Below are 17500 nucleotides of genomic sequence, written 5' to 3'. Positions count from 1 at the left end.
GAAATAATATAAGAGCAAAATATGAAAATGAAGAAATAAGAGAGAGAGAGAGAGAGAGAGAGAGAGAGAGAGAGAGAGAGAGAGAGAGAGAGAGAAACAAAAGAAGAAAACAATATAAGAAAGAAGAAGAAGAGGAGGAGGAAAACATGATAACAAAGATATCTGAAGATTGCTCTAAGATGATGCACCATTAAAGAGAGAGAGAGAGAGAGAGAGAGAGAGAGAGAGAGAGAGAGAGAGAGAGAGAGAGAGAGAGAGAGAGAGAGAACCACAAGTCACGTAAATAACTCAAACACTCGTGAAATTAAAGGAGGAGGAGGAGGAGGAGGAGGAGGAGGAGGAGGAGGAGGAGGAGGAGGAGGAGGAGGAGGAGGAGGAGGAGGAGGAGGAGGAGGAGGGAGGCAAGTAATGAAAAAGAAAATAGATATAAAAAATAAAACTCACAGGAAAAAAAGGAAGTGAAGAAAATAAGGGAGAAGGAAAATATGAACATGAAACACGGCATTAATTACCTCGGCCAGAGAGAGAGAGAGAGAGAGAGAGAGAGAGAGAGAGAGAGAGAGAGAGAGAGAGAGAGAGAGGACTTACTCATCAGAAAAGAAGAGGTAGACGAAAAAGACGACTGAAAGAGAGACGTTACTCATCAGAGAGAGAGAGAGAGAGAGAGAGAGAGAGAGAGAGAGAGAGAGAGAGAGAGAGAGAGAGAGAGAGAGAGAGAGGAAGGGAGCAACACTCATGCTTCTCCTATTTGTATGTTAATGCACTGGGAGGGAGAGGAGGGAGAGCTAGGTAGGGAGTAGGGATAGGAGAAAGTGAGAGGGCTGGGAGAGAGAGGGGGCGCTGTGCCAGTCTCCTCACGCCTACTTAGCGAGCGTCATGACCCAACACCATCACTAAACTTTAATTCCCTCCATTTTTCTGCACCATACTGAGAAAACATGCCGTCCTTTCCTCCCATTGGCTACTGGGAGGCTTGAAGGACCAATGGCGTGGCTGGAAACGAGGATGAGCCACTAACACCTCAAACTGACCAATCACAGGACGAGGAGTGTGTTCCTATGCTTTAATTGGTTACTGTAGTGCCTTGAGGACCAATAGAAACCCAGGAAACAAAGATGTGTGCAGTAACCAATCAGCGTGTCAGGATTCCCAAGCTGTGTTCTAATTGGCTACCAGGTTACGTGGAGAGCCAATGAGTGAGCGAGGAATATACCAGTAGCTTTCAGTGGACCAATAGAGAGCCAGCAAACAAAACTAACCTACCAGTTCCTCTAACTAACCAATTGGCCACTCAGGATTGCTAAGCTGTGTTCTAATTGGCTACCAGGTTACGTACAGGGCCAATGAGAGGAGGAGGAATGTCTGCCATGCTTTTAATTGGCTGTTAGAGCTCGCGAGGGCCACAGGGAGGGACGGGAATGCGAGGTATGGATGCTATTGGGCGCTGGAAAGGTCTGCCTGCACGTGACTGGGGCGGCGGTGGCTGGATGGTCTGGAAGGTGGCTGGAAGAGCGGGTTGGTTGCTTGGATGCGTCTTAGAGCCAGTGGAAGGTTTGGATTTTGAGTTGTTGTTTTTTTTTGTGTGTGTGTGTATTCGTGTGTGTGTGTGTTTCTCCGGGTTGTGGAAGTGTGAGCTGGAAAGAGAGAGAGAGAGAGAGAGAGAGAGAGAGAGATACACAACACAGTACATGTCCATCACTTGCACTGAAATAAAACTGAAGCAAAACAATTTCACTTAATCCTTTCCCTCCATTCCACCATTCCCTCCATCCTTGCATCCTTCCATCCTTACATCTCTCTTTCCTCCCTCCTTTCCATCCCTCCATCCCTCCCTCTTTACCACCCTTCCCTCCCTATCTTCCTCACGTCTCTCCTTCCCTCCCTACATCCTCCATCCTTACATTCTTCCATCTCTCTTTCCTACCTCCTTTCTATCCCTCCCTCTTTTCCCCTCCTCTCCCTCCCTTCCTCCCCCTACCCATCCCTCCTCCTCTCCCTTCTTCCCACTCTCAATCAACTCAAATATTCGATCACCTTTCCACAGAACAAACATTTCCTCTCGCATTTTTTCCCTTCACCTCGACAGAACAGATCTAATTCCACCAGTCTACCTTTGTTACATGTGCCGGGCGATGAGGGAAGGAGGGAGGGATGGTGAGAGGAGGGAGAGGAAAGGGGAAGGACAGGAGGGAAGGAGGGTGAGAGGAAAAGCAGGGAAGGAGGGTGAGAGAAGGGGAGAAAGAGGGAAAGGGTGTGGGAGAGGAAAAGGAGGGTGGGAGAGGAAAGGAGGGAAGGAGCGTGAGAGGAGGAGGGGAGGAAAGAGGAAGGAGTGTGGCAGTGAAAAGGAGGGAAGAAAGATGAGACGGAGGTAACGAAAGGGAAAGGAAGAAGGGAGAGGAAGATGGGAGGGAAGGAAAGGAGAAGGACGGGAAGGAGAGGAGGAGAGGAGATTAGCCACACACAACATTTCAATACAGTGAAGTAATATTAAGCTCCTCTCTGCTGAAGTTTGGCGTAGTGGCCTGTCTTTTAGACTCCTCTGTAATGCACTGTCTTTTAAGGTAGCATTAACTAAACGGTGACTTTCTTTTCTGTATTCATATTCCTTTTGTTTCTTCCGTCCATGCAAACATTTCTCAAGACGTTTATAAGATACCTAAGTAAAAAATAGGACCTGATGATACTGGACATAGGAATAAGATAGGATTACAAAATAGGAGAGAAATTATGAAGTGAAAGAGTGAAAGACTAAGGAAGTTACGTTTAGCTTTATCTATCATACAAAAACAAGAATGAGAAAAAGAAACAATAGATTATACCAGGAAGAGAGAGAGAGAGAGAGAGAGAGAGAGAGAGAGAGAGAGAGAGAGAGAGAGAGAGAGGAGTGAAGTGAGGAGAGGAAAGGAGAGAGGAGAGGAAAGGAAGGAGAGGAGAAGAGAGGAAAGGAAGGAGAAGAGAATAGAGAAAAGGGAAAGAGGAGAAAAAAAAGAAAGAGGAAAAGAAAGAAGAGGAAAGAAAGATGAAAAGAGAAAAGAAGATAGACAGTGTAACTCAGTCACACACACACACACACACACACCATTCCAATACAAACAACAACAAACATCAATTCCACCATTACCTTTAAAAACAACTCAAAATTTAATCCCCCTCAAAAAAAATAGTGGAAATGCAGGATCTCCTCTTTAAAAACCTCCCAACAGTTAACCCCACAGAATAAACAGAAGAAATGCAAAACCTCCAGCACAAAGCCTCCACCACAAGGCCTCCACACCCTCCCTCCACACACGCCCCTTATTGCTAGCAGCGTTACTGGGAGATGAAGAGCCTGCGTGCTTCATGAATCAAGTTCCATGTAGAGCCTGGAACTCAATACACGGCCCTTTGACTCTCTGTGCTTTAGTCATCGCTGCGCCAAGAGGGCCGTCGTGTTTTCTTTTAATTCCCAAGCTGAGGCATTAAGCGAGAGAGAGAGAGAGAGAGAGAGAGAGAGAGCCAGAGTGTGCCAGTGAAGCCTAGAGTCAGTGGCACCTTTACGAGACCAAGTTTGAGCAGCGCGCCCCGTCACGGTCTTCCCATTATCTCCCGCCCACCACCTCCGCCTATTTTCTTTGGCGTTATGAGAAAGAAAACGAGACGGAGGCCCTGGCGAGGTGATAAGAGACTAGGAGGATAAGTAAATTTAGAGAGAATTGAATTAGTGGTGGCAATATTTTCTCTCTCTCTCTCTCTCTCTCTCTCTCTCTCTCTCTCTCTCTTTTTCTTTACTGTTTTATGGTGGGTGTAACTAATTTGGTTAGGTGAAGGAAGTGTGATGGAAGGGGGTGGATAGCGGGTGTCTGGGGGGGTTGGAGGTGGGAGTAGGGGGGACAGTAGTAGTAGTTGTTGTAGTAGTAATAGTAGTTGTTGTTGTTGTTGTTGTTGTTGTTGTTGTTGTTTGGTCTCGATTTGTCACGTTTTGCAGGAAATTAGCCAGTTGGGAGTTGGATGATTGGTTTCTACAAGGGCAATAACTCTCTCTCTCTCTCTCTCTCTCTCTCTCTCTCTCTCTCTCTCTCTCTCTCTGGCGGTAATACTCCTCAAATATTTCCAATCTCTTTCCTTTTTATCTTTCTCTTCACCTTCATCTAGATCGTTACCTCCTCCTCCTCCTCCTCCTCCTCCTCCTCCTCCTCCTCCTCCTCCTCCTCCTCCTCCTCCTCCTCCTCCTCCTCCTCCTCCTCCTCCTCCTCCTCCTCAATAATTCCGTAGTCTTCCTTTCTTCCCTTCCTCTTCTTCTTTTTTCTCTCTTTTTATGGTCCTTCTGCTTCTTCCTTCCTTCTTTTTTTTCTCTCTCTCATTCGCATCTTGTTCCTTTATTTGCATTTCTCTTCCTCCTCCTCCTCCTCTTCTTCTTTTTCATCCTTCTCCTCTTTTCTTTTTTCTCCTCCTCCTCCTCCTCCTCCTCCTCCTCCTCCTCCTCCTCCTCCTCCTCCTCCTCTTACGTAAGACGGTGTTATTTTCGCCATATATTCTCTCTCTCTCTCTCTCTCTCTCTCTCTCTCTCTCTCTCTCTCTCTCTCTCTCTCTCTCTCTCTCTCTCTTCTCTCATTTTCTTTTATTGTAATTCTCCCAATTCTCTTTGCATCATCTTTTTTTTCTCTCATTCATCTTCCTTTATTGCCTTCTCTCTCTCTCTCTCTCTCTCTCTCTCTCTCTCTCTCTCTCTCTCTCTCTCTCTCTCTCTCTCTCTCTCTCTCTCTCTCTCTCTCTCTCTCTCTCTCGTGAAATTGGAAGTAAGGAAAGGGATGAGGGGAAAGAGAAGAAGGAGGAAGAGGAGAAAGAAAAGGAAAAGGAGGAGGAGGAGGAGGAAGAGGAAGAGTGATGAAATTGTCTCTAAGCAAACAAAGGAAGAAAGAGGAGCAATTAAAGAGAGAGAGAGAGAGAGAGAGAGAGAGAGAGAGAAGAGGATAAGGAAAACATTCTCTTTCTTTCTTTTTCTTTTTTCTTACTCATTCTTTCTACCTTAGTTCTTCTTTTTTCTTCTTCCTCTTCCCTTTTTTCTTTTCTATTTTGCTTTTATCTGTATTTTATCCTCCTCCTCCTACTCCTCCCCTCTTCCTCCTTCCCTTCTCCTCCTCCTCCTCCTCCTCCTCCTCCTCCTCCTCCTCCTCCTCCTCCTCCTCCTCCTCCTCCGAACTTATATTCTTTCAATCTTCAACACTTTTCCTCTCACAAACTTTTCCATCTCTCTCTCTCTCTCTCTCTCTCTCTCTCTCTCTCTCTCTCTCTCTCTCTCTCTCTCTCTCTCTCTCTCTCTCACGAATTAGGGCAAAGTTGTCAATATTTCGTGATTTCTTGGAAGTGTTTCTTTGATTATCTTTCTTCACCTGTTTGTCTTCATTTCCTTTTCCTTCTTTCTTTCTTTCATTTCTTTCCTTCTTTCCTTCCTTTTTTTTTACTTTTTTCTTCTTTTTTCTTTTCCGTGTCATATTTACTTCATTTTCCTGTTTTTTTCTTCCTTCTCTTCTTTTTCTTCCTACTTCATATTTTTCTTTCTTTTTCTTTCTTTCTTCCTTTTTTTCCTCCTCCTTCCTTCATTTTTTTACCTTGATAAGTTAAGTAAATAGATCAATAAATGCAAAAGCAAACTGCCTTCTTTCAAAGAGTCTGCTGCTGTTTTTTCCTTCCTTCCTTCCTTCCTTCCTTCCTTCTTTCTCTCTTATATCTTTATTTTCCCCTTTCTACTTTCTTATCTCTTTCATCTGTATTTCCTGCTCTCTCTCTCTCTCTCTCTCTCTCTCTCTCTCTCTCTCTCTCTCTCTCTCTCTCTCTCTCTCTCTCTCTCTCTCTCTCTCTCTCTCTTTCCTTAATTTATCTTTCTGGTTTACGGTTTTGTATTTCTTCTTCTTCTTCTTCTTCTTCTTCTTCTTCTTCTTCTTCTTCTTCTTCTTGCTTTCTTCCGGACTTTATATTAATTTTGTTATTTCTTTGTTTTTTTCTCTATCTTTACGTGTGTGTGTGTGTGTGTGTGTGTGTGTGTGTGTGTGTGTGTGTGTGTGTGTGTGTGTGTGTGTGTGTTTTCTCGTTTCTCTCTTTTCTTGACGTATTTATTATTTCTTAGACATTCTCCACGTTTCATGAGAGAGAGAGAGAGAGAGAGAGAGAGAGAGAGAGATGCTCAATTATTTACCTTATATCTTCGTCCACTTTCTTTTAAATCTATTTTGTAACGCTCCCACTCTCTCTCTCTCTCTCTCTCTCTCTCTCTCTCTCTCTCTCTCTCTCTCTCTCTCTCTCTCTCTCTCTCTTCTCTCTTCTTAAGTATTATTGGAAGTAATTCTGTTTAGGTTCACTTTCACTATATATCGTCATTGTGGGGTCCTCCTCCTCCTCCTCCTCCTCCTCCTCCTCCTCCTCCTCCTCCTCCTCCTCCTCCTCCTCCTCCTCCTCCTCCTCCTCCAAGTTTCGTGAGAAGGAGAAGGAAGCAAGAAAGAAAAGAAGGACAAAAGGTAGAATGCAAATTACTTGTTTATTGTTTCACAGAATATTACTTGACTTGTTTATCGAGGTGAGAGAGAGAGAGAGAGAGAGAGAGAGAGAGAGAGAGAGAGAGAGAGAGAGAGAGAGAGGTGCAAGTTTCCCACAAAATATCCCTCAATTTTTTTTTCCTCTCTTTCTCTCTTCCCTTTATTTCCTTTTTGTCTTTCTTCGTCTCTCTCTCTCTCTCTCTCTCTCTCTCTCTCTCTCTCTCTCTCTCTCTCTCTCTCTCTCTCTCTCTTTCTTCCTGAGCACCAAACACAATCAAGGGTCTCTCTCTCTCTCTCTCTCTCTCTCTCTCTCTCTCTCTCTCTCTCTCTCTCTCTCTCTCTCTCCTCGTCTGTGTGTGTGTGTGTGTGTGTGTGTGTGTGTGTGTGTGTGTGTGTGTGTGTGTGTGTGTTGTGCTTCCATTTTACCTTTTTTTTTTTTTCGTCTTTTTCATTCTTTCTCTTTTATGATTTTTGTTTTGTTTTTGTTTTCCCTTTTGTTTGTCCCCATTTTTGTTATGTTTTATTCATGGTGTTTTGTTGTGCGTCACTCCTCCTCCTCCTCCTCCTTTTCCTCCTCCTCCTCCTCCGTCTCTTCCTCCTTCTCCTAGTCCTCCTCTCTTCCTCCTCATCCCAACTCTTCCTCTCTACTCTTCCTCCTCGGGGCGTGCGGCGCGGGAGGCGAGGGAGCTTGTGGGGAGATTACGGAAAATGAGGAAAACACGGTGAGGGTAGAGGCTGGAGCGGGCGGGGCAGTGGCGGGGGCGGCAGGGGGGGCGGCGGAGAGAGGCGGAGATTTACCGTTACAGTAAAACTTTAGAGGTATGAATTTCACCAAAACAGGTGTGGACTCACCCGCCGTGCGTGTGTGTGTGTGTGTGTTTGTGTGTGCTTGAGCGTGCGTGCATCAAGGGTCATGTGGTGAAGGTGTTGGTTTTCTCAAGTGGTGGTGGTGTTAGTGGTAGTGGCGGTGGGGGTGGTGGTGACTATCCTAGTGCCGCGCCGCGCCGGGCCGCACCGCGCTGCGCCTAGCAAGTGTTTCAGCAGGCGGGCGCGTCGTCTCAAGGCGTCACGCTGCTGATGGCATGTAATATCGGCGGAAATTAATTGACGAAGTTGACTCCTGGGAAATCGGACGTGCGGTTGAAAATTTTGGACCAATCATAGGGCAGCTGAGGCAGAGCGGCGGGTCAGTCGCCCTTTGGTCGCTGGTGTGGGAGGCTGTGCGCCGCCGCCCTCTGAGTCCCACGCCCCGCCGCCGCGCCCTGGCTCAGTGTGAGCGTCCCTCGCGTCGCGGTGTGTTCGCGCCCCGCACTCGTAATTATGATTGCTTCTACGTGTGGTGGCCGGCCAGCGACATTTATTGCCCGCGAAATTTGTGTCTCATTACCACACTCATTTGTGTATATATATATATATATATATATATATATATATATATATATATACACACACACACACACACACACACACACACACACACACACACACACACACACACACAGAGACAGACAGACAGACACAGGCAGTGCAGCAATAAGCGCTGATCTAATTACAGTGGCTGACGAATAACAAAACTATCCCAGAACCATTGGGTTTATTTCTAGTGGAAATATAATTAGTTGTAATGAATCTGGTGGATTGGAGTCTGCAAGGTGGAATAATTGTGTTGGCGAGATGATTCATCAAGTAGCGACCTACTGGTGCAGCGCGGCGCAGTGGGCGGAGGTGGGGGTGTGGTGGGCTGGGGGAAGGGGCGGTGCATGGGCGTGATTGTTGTGGGAGGGGAGGGAGCACACTGGCTGCACGGAAGGTTATTGGTGACGATGGTGTGATGGTGACGCTCTCCATGGGGAGTGTGGGGCGAGGGCTGCTCTCTGGGCTTGGTGGAGGGAGGAGGTGACGCTGTAGAGGGAAGGTGGAGGAAGCAAGACTGTAGAGTGGTATTTTGAAAGGCCTGGGTGAGTGTGGCGATGGTGGAGGTGGTGGTGGTGGTGGTGGTGGTGGTGTATGGAGGCGAGGAGAGGCTGAGTGGCGAGTGGCACCACCCCCCCTGGCGCCACTCCTCACGCCTGGCTGAGTGCCTTACAATTACCTGCCCCTACCTGCTGCTCCCCTCGCCGCGGGTACCAAGGTGTGGCCAGGTGAGATGGTGATGATGGTGGTGGTGGTGACATGGTGATGGGTGTACCAGAGGAAGGTGATACATCCTTCATCATCATCATCATCACCACCATCACCACCATCACCACCATCATCACCACCATCATCATCATCATCATCATATCACTCCTACTTTTGCTTATACTGTAAAGTTTCCTGGAAGAATTCGGGTACAAGTATTTTTTTTTTCTTATTTTCAGTATAACTTTTTTTTCTTGCCTTTTGCTTGTCCTCTTCCTGTGTGTACGTGGCAGCTTTATTTCGTTGTGTCTGTTGTCCTTGTTCCGTCTCTCTTTCCCTGCACCTCTCTATATATCAAACCATTCTCTCTCTCTCTCTCTCTCTCTCTCTCTCTCTCTCTCTCTCTCTCTCTCTCTCTCTCTCTCTCTCTCTCTCTCTCTCTCTCTCTCTCTCTCTCTCTCTCGACCATCACGGACACGGACAACGCACAATGGTCCTTGGGGTGGTACTGGTGATGTACTTGGTGCGTGACACTTGCCAACACACACACACACACACACACACACACACACACACACACACACACACACACACACACACACACACACACACACACACACACACACCACAGGAAGATAGAACAGTCGCAGAGAACCCAAGAGTAAATGAATAAACAGCACAAACTTAAAGAACAAATATCAGTGTAGTATTTTTTTCATGGCTTAGTTCAAAGGCTGTGTTTAACTGGGTGGCTTAGTGGGTTGAGAGTACTTACTGTGTTTGGTGGCTTGGCTTGGTTGAGAGTGCGTTGTTTGCTGGCTTTTCTTAAGGGAGTGTCATGTTTGCTGGCTTGGTTCAGAGTATGTGTTTTACTGTGTGGCTTAGTGGGTTGAGAGGACTGAGTTTGGTGGCTTGCCTTGGTTCAGAGAGCGTTGTGATTGGTGGCTTGGTCCAAAGAGTGTGTTTAACTGGTTGGCTTAGTGGATTGAAAGTACTGTGTTTCGTGGCTTGGCTTAAAGTGCGTTGTGATTACTAGCTTGTTTCAGAGAGTGTGTTTCGTTGAGTGGCTTGTCCTAGTTGAGATGTGTTTAGTGGCGTGGCTTAGCTCAAAGACTCCAGGTGGGTTCAAAGACTCTCCTGCTCCTTATAGTCTCTTTGCGTCATAGTATTAGCTTCTTGATGTCTGGTTTGAGTGATGGCGCCCAAGAGTAACATTTATCTCTTCCCTTCCTCTCATAACAAGGCCGTAATGTTCCCGCACGCTTCCCTGGTCCGAGGCTGCTATGATGCGTGGTGATGTGTGGTGATCCGCTGGTGGTGATGATATGTGACGGTGTAGTCTGATAAAACCACCATACTCACCATAAACTGAAGCGTGGGGTGCGTTTGTGTGTCTGGTGTGAGGTTACGGTGGTGTGTGGTGTTGTGTGGAGCGGTGTGCGTGTGTGGTGTGAGAATGCAGTTATGTGTGATGAAAGTGTGGCTTTGTTTCATCAAGACAACACCACCACTAACACAATGAACCCTGGCCTGGTATGTGTTGAAGTGCGTTGGGTGTTGTGTGGTGTGGGAGGCCGCGGTGTCATAACTGGTACCTCTGCTTTGTGTGGTTTCGCTGTGTGTCGCGATGAAAAGGTGATGCGAGTGGTATTTGATCGCCCACAAAGAACAGCGACGCCCTCATTGAGTTACGTATGCTCTGTGGCGGAGAGAATCAAAAGAGAGAGTTGTGTAGTGAAGCCACTCTCCCTCTCTCTCCCCCGTGGCAAGGACTGTTGTTTCTCCTCTCGTGTGGCGGTGAATCAGTGAACGCCGTGGCAAATTCAAAGAGAGAGAACACAATGAGAAACATTTCAGTAGACCTTTTGACTTATAAAGATAGAAAAAGATAGAAAAACAAGAATAGTAACAAAAAACAACACATCCTTAGAGAGAGAGAGAGAGAGAGAGAGAGAGAGAGAGAGAGAGAGAGAGAGAGAGAGAGAGAGAGAGAAATTACCATGCACACATTTCAGGAACGAGAGCATATTAGGCAAGTCATTTATTAGCAAAAACCTAATTATCAAGAAAAATATTAGAAAAAGAGTTTGGAAAATACGAGGCTAATTCCATGCTCGTCAGGCAACACAGGCGGCAGAGAGGGAGGAGGAGGAGGAGGAGGAGGAGGAGGAGGAGGAGGAGGAGGAGGAGGAGGAGGAGGAGGAGGAGGAGGAGGAGGAGGAGGAGGAAGAAGAAGAAGAAGAAGAAGAAGAAGAAGAAGAAGAAGAAGAGTAGGGAGTGGCGTGAACAGAGAACAGGGGGGTGGCCACAAGCAAAACACACACACACACACACACACACACACACACACACACACACACACACACACACACACACACACACACACACACACACACACACACACGATTTCTTCCATCTGAGTGTACTACTTCTGCCCCGCCCGGATGCATTATCGCCGTGCAATACATCAAAATGACACCAAGTGGGCGGCAGTGTGTCATGTCATGCGAAAGGTGAATAATGTGGCAGGTGGCAGATGGCAGAGGGTGGGGGGCTAAAGACTAAGGGACGGGGGGGGGAGGGATGTGCATAGGAGGGACAGGAGACAAGGAACGGACCCCCCTACCCCAAAACTCTTCATGGCCCACCTCCCCTACACCTCCACCTTCCCCTCTCCTCCACCCCCCATCCCCAGGCCCTCTCCCCGTGGCCTTCACCTAAAAGCTTCCCCCCAGAGTGTGATGTAAACATGTATTTCTCACGTTCATCATCTTTTTATTCTTTTTTTTTTAACGCCAATGCATTTTGTTGGGATGTGTTTTGCGGTGATACCAGTTGTAGTAGTGTTGTGATTCTTACTTGTTTTCTTGTTTCCAGTTCCTTTCGTGGGTGTTGTGGTCTCATTTGTACTAGATTTGGTGATTCTAGTTTGGCATCGAGTGTTTTCCTTTTTTTTCCCTCCAGTGCATTTTGTTCAGACTTGTTTCGAGGTGGTCAGTTGTATTATTGTGATTCTTCGTCATTTTCTTGTACTAATTTCTCACGTGGTACAAGATTTAGTGCTTCTAGTTTGGTTTCGAGTGTTGTTTTTCTCCTCCTTGTTCCCAGTGCATTTTGTTCTCACGTGTTTATTGTTCTATTAGTTGTAGCGTTGGAATTCTAAATGTTCTTGTACTAATTCCTTACGTGATACAAGTTTTGGTGATTTTTTTTGTTTTGAATTGTTTTTCGTGTTTTTCCTGTGTTTTGAGGTGATCAGTCAGTTGTATTATTGTGATTCCAAATAATTTTCTTGTACTAATCCCTCACGTGGTACAAGATGTGGTGATTTTAGTTCATTTTTGGAGTGTCGTTTCCTTGGTGCAGTGTTGGCTGGGTGTGTCACGGCAGGTAAGGACGTGCCGGGCTCAGGTGTGCTGCCCCTACAGGTGTTGTGGCCGCAGGTGACTTGAAATCTTTTTTTCTCGACCTACATTTTGTGATTCACTATTCCTTGTTATTTCGTTCATCAGCTGGCGTTGAACTTATCTTGTTTCTGGAGGCATTTTGTGAGCTGATGTTTTCTTTTATTTTTTTACCGTTGTTTTATTACACACACACACACACACACACACACACACACACACACACACACACACACACACACACACACACACACACAAGACACTGCATATGAGATTATTCATGAACAATTTCTGCTGCCTTCATTTCGAAATCCGAGGGACATGATACACCCAGAAACCAATTATTATTATTATTTTTACTATTATTATTATTGTTATTATTATTATTACTACTACTATTACTACTACTACTACTACTACTACTACTACTACTACCACCAGAGTTATTTTAATCCGTCTCACCGTCACTCGCCTCACATCCCGTTTTCTTTTATGGTCTTCATTTCCCGACAGCGCCCACTAATCTCTCGGCCCTCGCATTACCACTGAAAAATCCCTCCCTTTCTTTTAAGAGGTGGTGCTGTTTCGCTATTTCTGAAAACACTTCGATTTGGTGGTGTATATATTTTTCTGTCTTTTTTTTTCTTTACCTTGATCCCCATCTCCGTGTGTGTGTGTGTGTGTGTGTGTGTGTGTGTGTTCAGGTGATGTGGTGATTCCTTCTCTCCTTCCTTCCTTCCTTGATGTATTCATAATTGTCACATTTTTCCAAGTCCTCACTACACATTGCCTGGTGGTGGTGGTGGTGGTGGTGGTGGTGGTGGTGGTGGTGTGTCTCTCCCTGCCCTTATCTGTCACTTTTTCAGCTTTTTCTTCCTTATTTTACACACTCGTTCTTTTATGTCTTCAGACCTCAAACTGTATCCTTTTAGTCATCCTCTCTCTCTCTCTCTCTCTCTCTCTCTCTCTCTCTCTCTCTCTCTCTCTCTCTCTCTCTCTCTCTCTCTCTCTCTCTCTCTCTCTCTCTCTCTCTCTCTCTCTCTCTCTCATCATTGTTTTCTTGGTGTCGTTGTTGTTGTGCTAATCTTTTATTCTTTTTTTTTCTTCAGTAAATTCTTTCCTTGTTTTACTTCAATAATAATTTTGTGTTTTCCTTTTGATAATATGTATTTCTCTTCACTCGTTGTTTATATTTTGAAGTTTGTCTCTTGTTTTTTTTTTTTTTTTTTTTTCTTGTTTTTTTATCTCTCTCCCTTGAGTCTTCCGTGTTCAGTCTCTTTTTTTTTCCTGTTATTTCTTCAATATTATTTTTCTCCTCTCCGTGTTTTCCTGTCTTCACTACTTCTTTTGTTTTACTTTTTCTTTCATCACGTCTCGTCAATCATTATTTTACTTTATCTCTCTCTCTCTCTCTCTCTCTCTCTCTCTCTCTCTCTCTCTCTCTCTCTCTCTCTCTCTCTCTCTCTCTCTCTCTCTTTTTTTTTTTTTTTTATTTAAACATAATTTATACACAAGAACATGTACCCAAAGGCGCACTGTCGTGTGCTACCTATTCTAAGGGTACTACAATCTATTTCTCTACAATATTTACAAGACTTAAAAATAGATAATATACAAGATGGTCAGCATGTAAATGGAGCACTGTTCTTTTCACTTCACTAGCACTATTCACGCACTGCACTACACTGAGTGTCACGTCACAAAGAGTGTCAGAGGAGTTGGCAGTGTCTGTCTCCACTTATGTGCCATCAGTTTGACACTGTGTGTGTTCATCTCCTGGACGTGAGGCACCGCGGCCGTGAACAAGTTCCACATCCTGGAGACGCGTCCTGCGAAGGTGCGTTGATGCTGACACCCGTGGGATCGCGGCACCTCTACGGCGTCACCACCATTGAGCACCGTTCTCGTGCTCCGTGCGGTGACTCTCAGAGGATGACGCAGCCCTGCCAGATGTGGCACTCTTTGCACCTGTGCCTTATGGAACACTACGATTGCCGCCACATCTCTGCGGTGTTCCAGTGAATCAAGAGGACGCTCAGGCTCTGGGTGAGGTGGTATTGCAGCATCTACTAGCCGTATGGCGCGGCGTTGGATGCTGTCCAGTCTCCTTCTGTGTGTGGCGGCACAGGACATCCAGGAGAGAGCTGCGTACTCAAGGTGGGGCCGCACCTGTGCCTTGTACAGCAGCAGTCTCCCCTTCCTGTCGAGGAAACTGGCGATCCTTCTGAGAGCGGAGATCCTGTGAGAGGCTTTCTTGGCAATGGTTTTGACATGGCTGTCAAACCTCAGCCCTCGATCCACCTCCACTCCAAGTATCTTGACGTCATCTTGGGTGGGAGAGCAGCAGCGCCAAAGACAACTTTCCTGCCATTGCTGCCATGGCGGCTGGGGACCGAGAGACAACCATTGCCTGTGTCTTCTCCGGCGCGAATGTCACTTGCCAGCGAGCACCCCACTCCTCTATCACTCGTAGCTGCTGATTGATGGCCTCAGCAGCCCGCCCACTGTCCTGGCGTGGATAGGTATAGGAGAGGGTGCAGTCATCAGCATAGGCCTTGACTCCTGGCAGTAGCTGGAGAAGATCATCCACGTAGATATTCCACAGGAGTGGGCCAAGAATTGAACCCTGTGGCACTGATGCCTCCACAGGCAGGGACTCAGATGTTTGCCCGTTGACAACCACCTTGAGGCTTCTGTCCTGCAGGTAATTTCCCAGGAGTCGTAGCAAGCCACCCTGGATGCCTTTAGCACGAAGCTTTTCCAGTAATCCGTTGTGCCATACTTTATCAAAAGCTCCAGCTATGTCCAAAGCAACCACTATAGTGTCCTTGCCGTCGTCGAGGGCGTCCTGCCACTGCCTGGTGAGAAGCATCATTAGGTCGGAGGTTGACCTTCCAGGTCTGAACCCAAACTGTTGGTCTGAGAGGAGGGCATTGTCCTCTCTCTCTCTCTCTCTCTCTCTCTCTCTCTCTCTCTCTCTCTCAATCATTTATCTTTTTATACATCTTCCTTTTATCTCCTGTTAAATCTCTCTAAATAAATTAATTCTCTGCTATTGCTGTTTCTTTCACTGTCTTTACACCTCCTAAGCAGTCCTTCACTAACTTCCCATAGGCACAATTCATACCTTTAACAATTCTCTACTACATCTCTTCAACAGTTAATATCTCCACCATATTATTTTTACCTTGAGATCTGCGTACCATTAGAACACTTTATTGGCATTAGGAAGGGTCTGTGGAGGTCAGAAGATTAATGGCTGCAGTCTTCACTATTTTAATCCCCCCACATGAGTTTCTGTAGCTGTTTGAAATCACTGAATGGTAAGCAGAAGGAGTATGGAAACGCGTCATGGTACTGAAGGGGTTAACGCGTCACGAAGCACCACACGCCACGAAGGGCAATCCAACGGAAGCATGTTACGGATTTTATGTTCATAGTTCACTTTACCCATATTTCTGCTTCCTTTCGTTGCCTTGTGTCCTTGTGCCCTCATTCCATATTCTCTCTCTCTCTCTCTCTCTCTCTCTCTCTCTCTCTCTCTCTCTCTCTCTCTCTCTCTCTCTCTCTCTCTCTCTCTCTCTCCTTACCCTGACATTCCTCATCTTACCCCTACCTCTCTCCCTGCGTTCCTCCACCCACCCTTCCCTCCTCCCTTTGCCCGCCCAGACTCTCCAGAAAGTCGTGGCCGCGTGTGTGTCCAAGGAAAGTCGAGGAGGAAGACGGGAAAAATAAAGGAAAAGATGGATCAGGATGCGTCTTCAAAGAAATATGTGAAAGGAAGAAAAAATAAGGAAAAAGGAGAATATTTGAGGGTTTTTAGAAGATTGAAGACTTGATATAGGGAAGAAAGAATGTAAAAGCGAATGACTGTCTCTGTGTGTGTGTGTGTGTGTGTGTGTGTGTGTGTGTGTGTGTGTGTGTGTCGATAAGATTACCCATGCGACACTCTTCAATAAATTTCAAGGGGAATGGTGCGCCGTGGACAGAATTAAAAATAAATTAAGCTTTTTTTTTTTAAATGAAAACGCTCTCTGATGAAAAGAAAATGGAGCTTGCATGTTAAGAGAGAAAACGGGAATTGCGCTCTTGTGTGTGTGTGTGTGTGTGTGTGTGTGTGTGTGTGTGTGTGTGTGTGTGTGTGTGTGTGTGTGTGAAATACTATACGTACGTGAGAAAAATTTTGAGAGAGAGAGAGAGAGAGAGAGAATGAATGAATGAATGAATGAATAAATAAATAAAAGTACAGGAAATAACAGAGAGAGAGAGAGAGAGAGAGAGAGAGAGAGAGAGAGAGAGAGAGAGACCCGCACGTGTTGGTGAAAGAGAATCTGAATAACCTTAAGTGCGACCAGAGAACAGCGGAAAGGATGGGGCGTGGGTGGGGGGGTGGGGCGAGCAGGGGCAGGACGGGAGAGGGACTGGTCGGGGCGGGAAGGAGAGGGGGCAGGTGGGCGGGGGCGGTGCATCTGAGTAATGGACCAATCACAGGCAAGGAAGGGAGGCCGCTATGCAAAACCACGTCCATTCCGTTTTCTATGCGTTCTCTTAGTGGTGGTTTCCCGTTTTCTTTTGCATATATGAGCGTGTATTTGTGTCTTTTATTTTTTTTTTTTTTTTTTTTTTTTGTTTTTTTTTTTTCTCTCTTATTGTTGTTGTTGTTTATTTCATTGTTTTTATCGCCCGTTTTCTTTTTTTCTCTCCTTTTATTAAATTTCTTTGGCTTATTTGTTCGTTTATTCTTATTTTTCCTTTTCCTTATTCGTGTTTTCATTTCTTTTTCATTTCGTGCTATATTTTTTCCTTGTTATGTTTATTCTCTCTCTCTCTCTCTCTCTCTCTCTCTCTCTCTCTCTCTCTCTCTCTCTCTCTCTCTCTCTCTCTCTCTCTCTCTCTCTCTCTCTCTCTCTCTCTCTCTCTCTCTCTCTCTCTCTCTCTCTCTACTCATTTATTTATTTATTTATTTTTCCGTCTTTTAGTTTTCAGTTTTCATTTTTTCTTTTCCCTTTCCTTTTTTCTTTCTCTAGCGATTTATTTTCTTGCTCTTTCATTAGTTCACCTTGGTACAAAATGGTGCCTCTCTCTCTCTCTCTCTCTCTCTCTCTCTCTCTCTCTCTCTCTCTCTCTCTCTCTCTCTTTATTAATATTTCACTTCACAATCGCATCATTTTTGGTCTATAAATAACTCTCTCTCTCTCTCTCTCTCTCTCTCTCTCTCTCTCTCTCTCTCTCTCTCTCTCTCTCTCTCTCTCTCTCTCTCTCTCTCTCTCTCTCTCTCTCTCTCACCATTTGCCCTTCATTAGACCCTTTATTCCTGCCTTGAACTATTTATACACCTGAGAAAGCTGTTTACCTAATGAGTCTCCTTTCCCGCCACGTCCTTCTCGGTATAGGAAAGACAGAGGGACGCATTTTTCTATATTTTTAACCTTTCTTTTCATATCGTAGTGTTTTTTTTTTATGTTT

General features: G+C 45.6%; 1 protein-coding gene and 1 long non-coding RNA gene across 2 annotated transcripts in view; both read left to right on the top strand.

Annotated features, from left to right (window-relative positions):
• LOC123511685 (ras-GEF domain-containing family member 1B-like) overlaps positions 1-17500 on the top strand; it is a 409983-nt gene that overhangs the window by 267152 nt on the left and 125331 nt on the right. The window lies entirely within an intron of this gene.
• The window catches only part of LOC123511686, a 31825-nt gene continuing 21639 nt past the window's right edge, over positions 7315-17500 (top strand). Inside the window, exon 1 of the long non-coding RNA XR_006676912.1 lies at positions 7315-7823. This is a non-coding gene — a long non-coding RNA (uncharacterized LOC123511686). The remainder of the gene's footprint in view (positions 7824-17500) is intronic.

The sequence above is a fragment of the Portunus trituberculatus genome, chromosome 31 (assembly GCF_017591435.1).
Source record: "Portunus trituberculatus isolate SZX2019 chromosome 31, ASM1759143v1, whole genome shotgun sequence".
NCBI classification, from domain to species: Eukaryota; Metazoa; Arthropoda; class Malacostraca; order Decapoda; family Portunidae; genus Portunus; species Portunus trituberculatus.
Note: the sequence above shows the minus strand (reverse complement) of the source record. Positions and strands in the feature narration are given on the sequence as shown.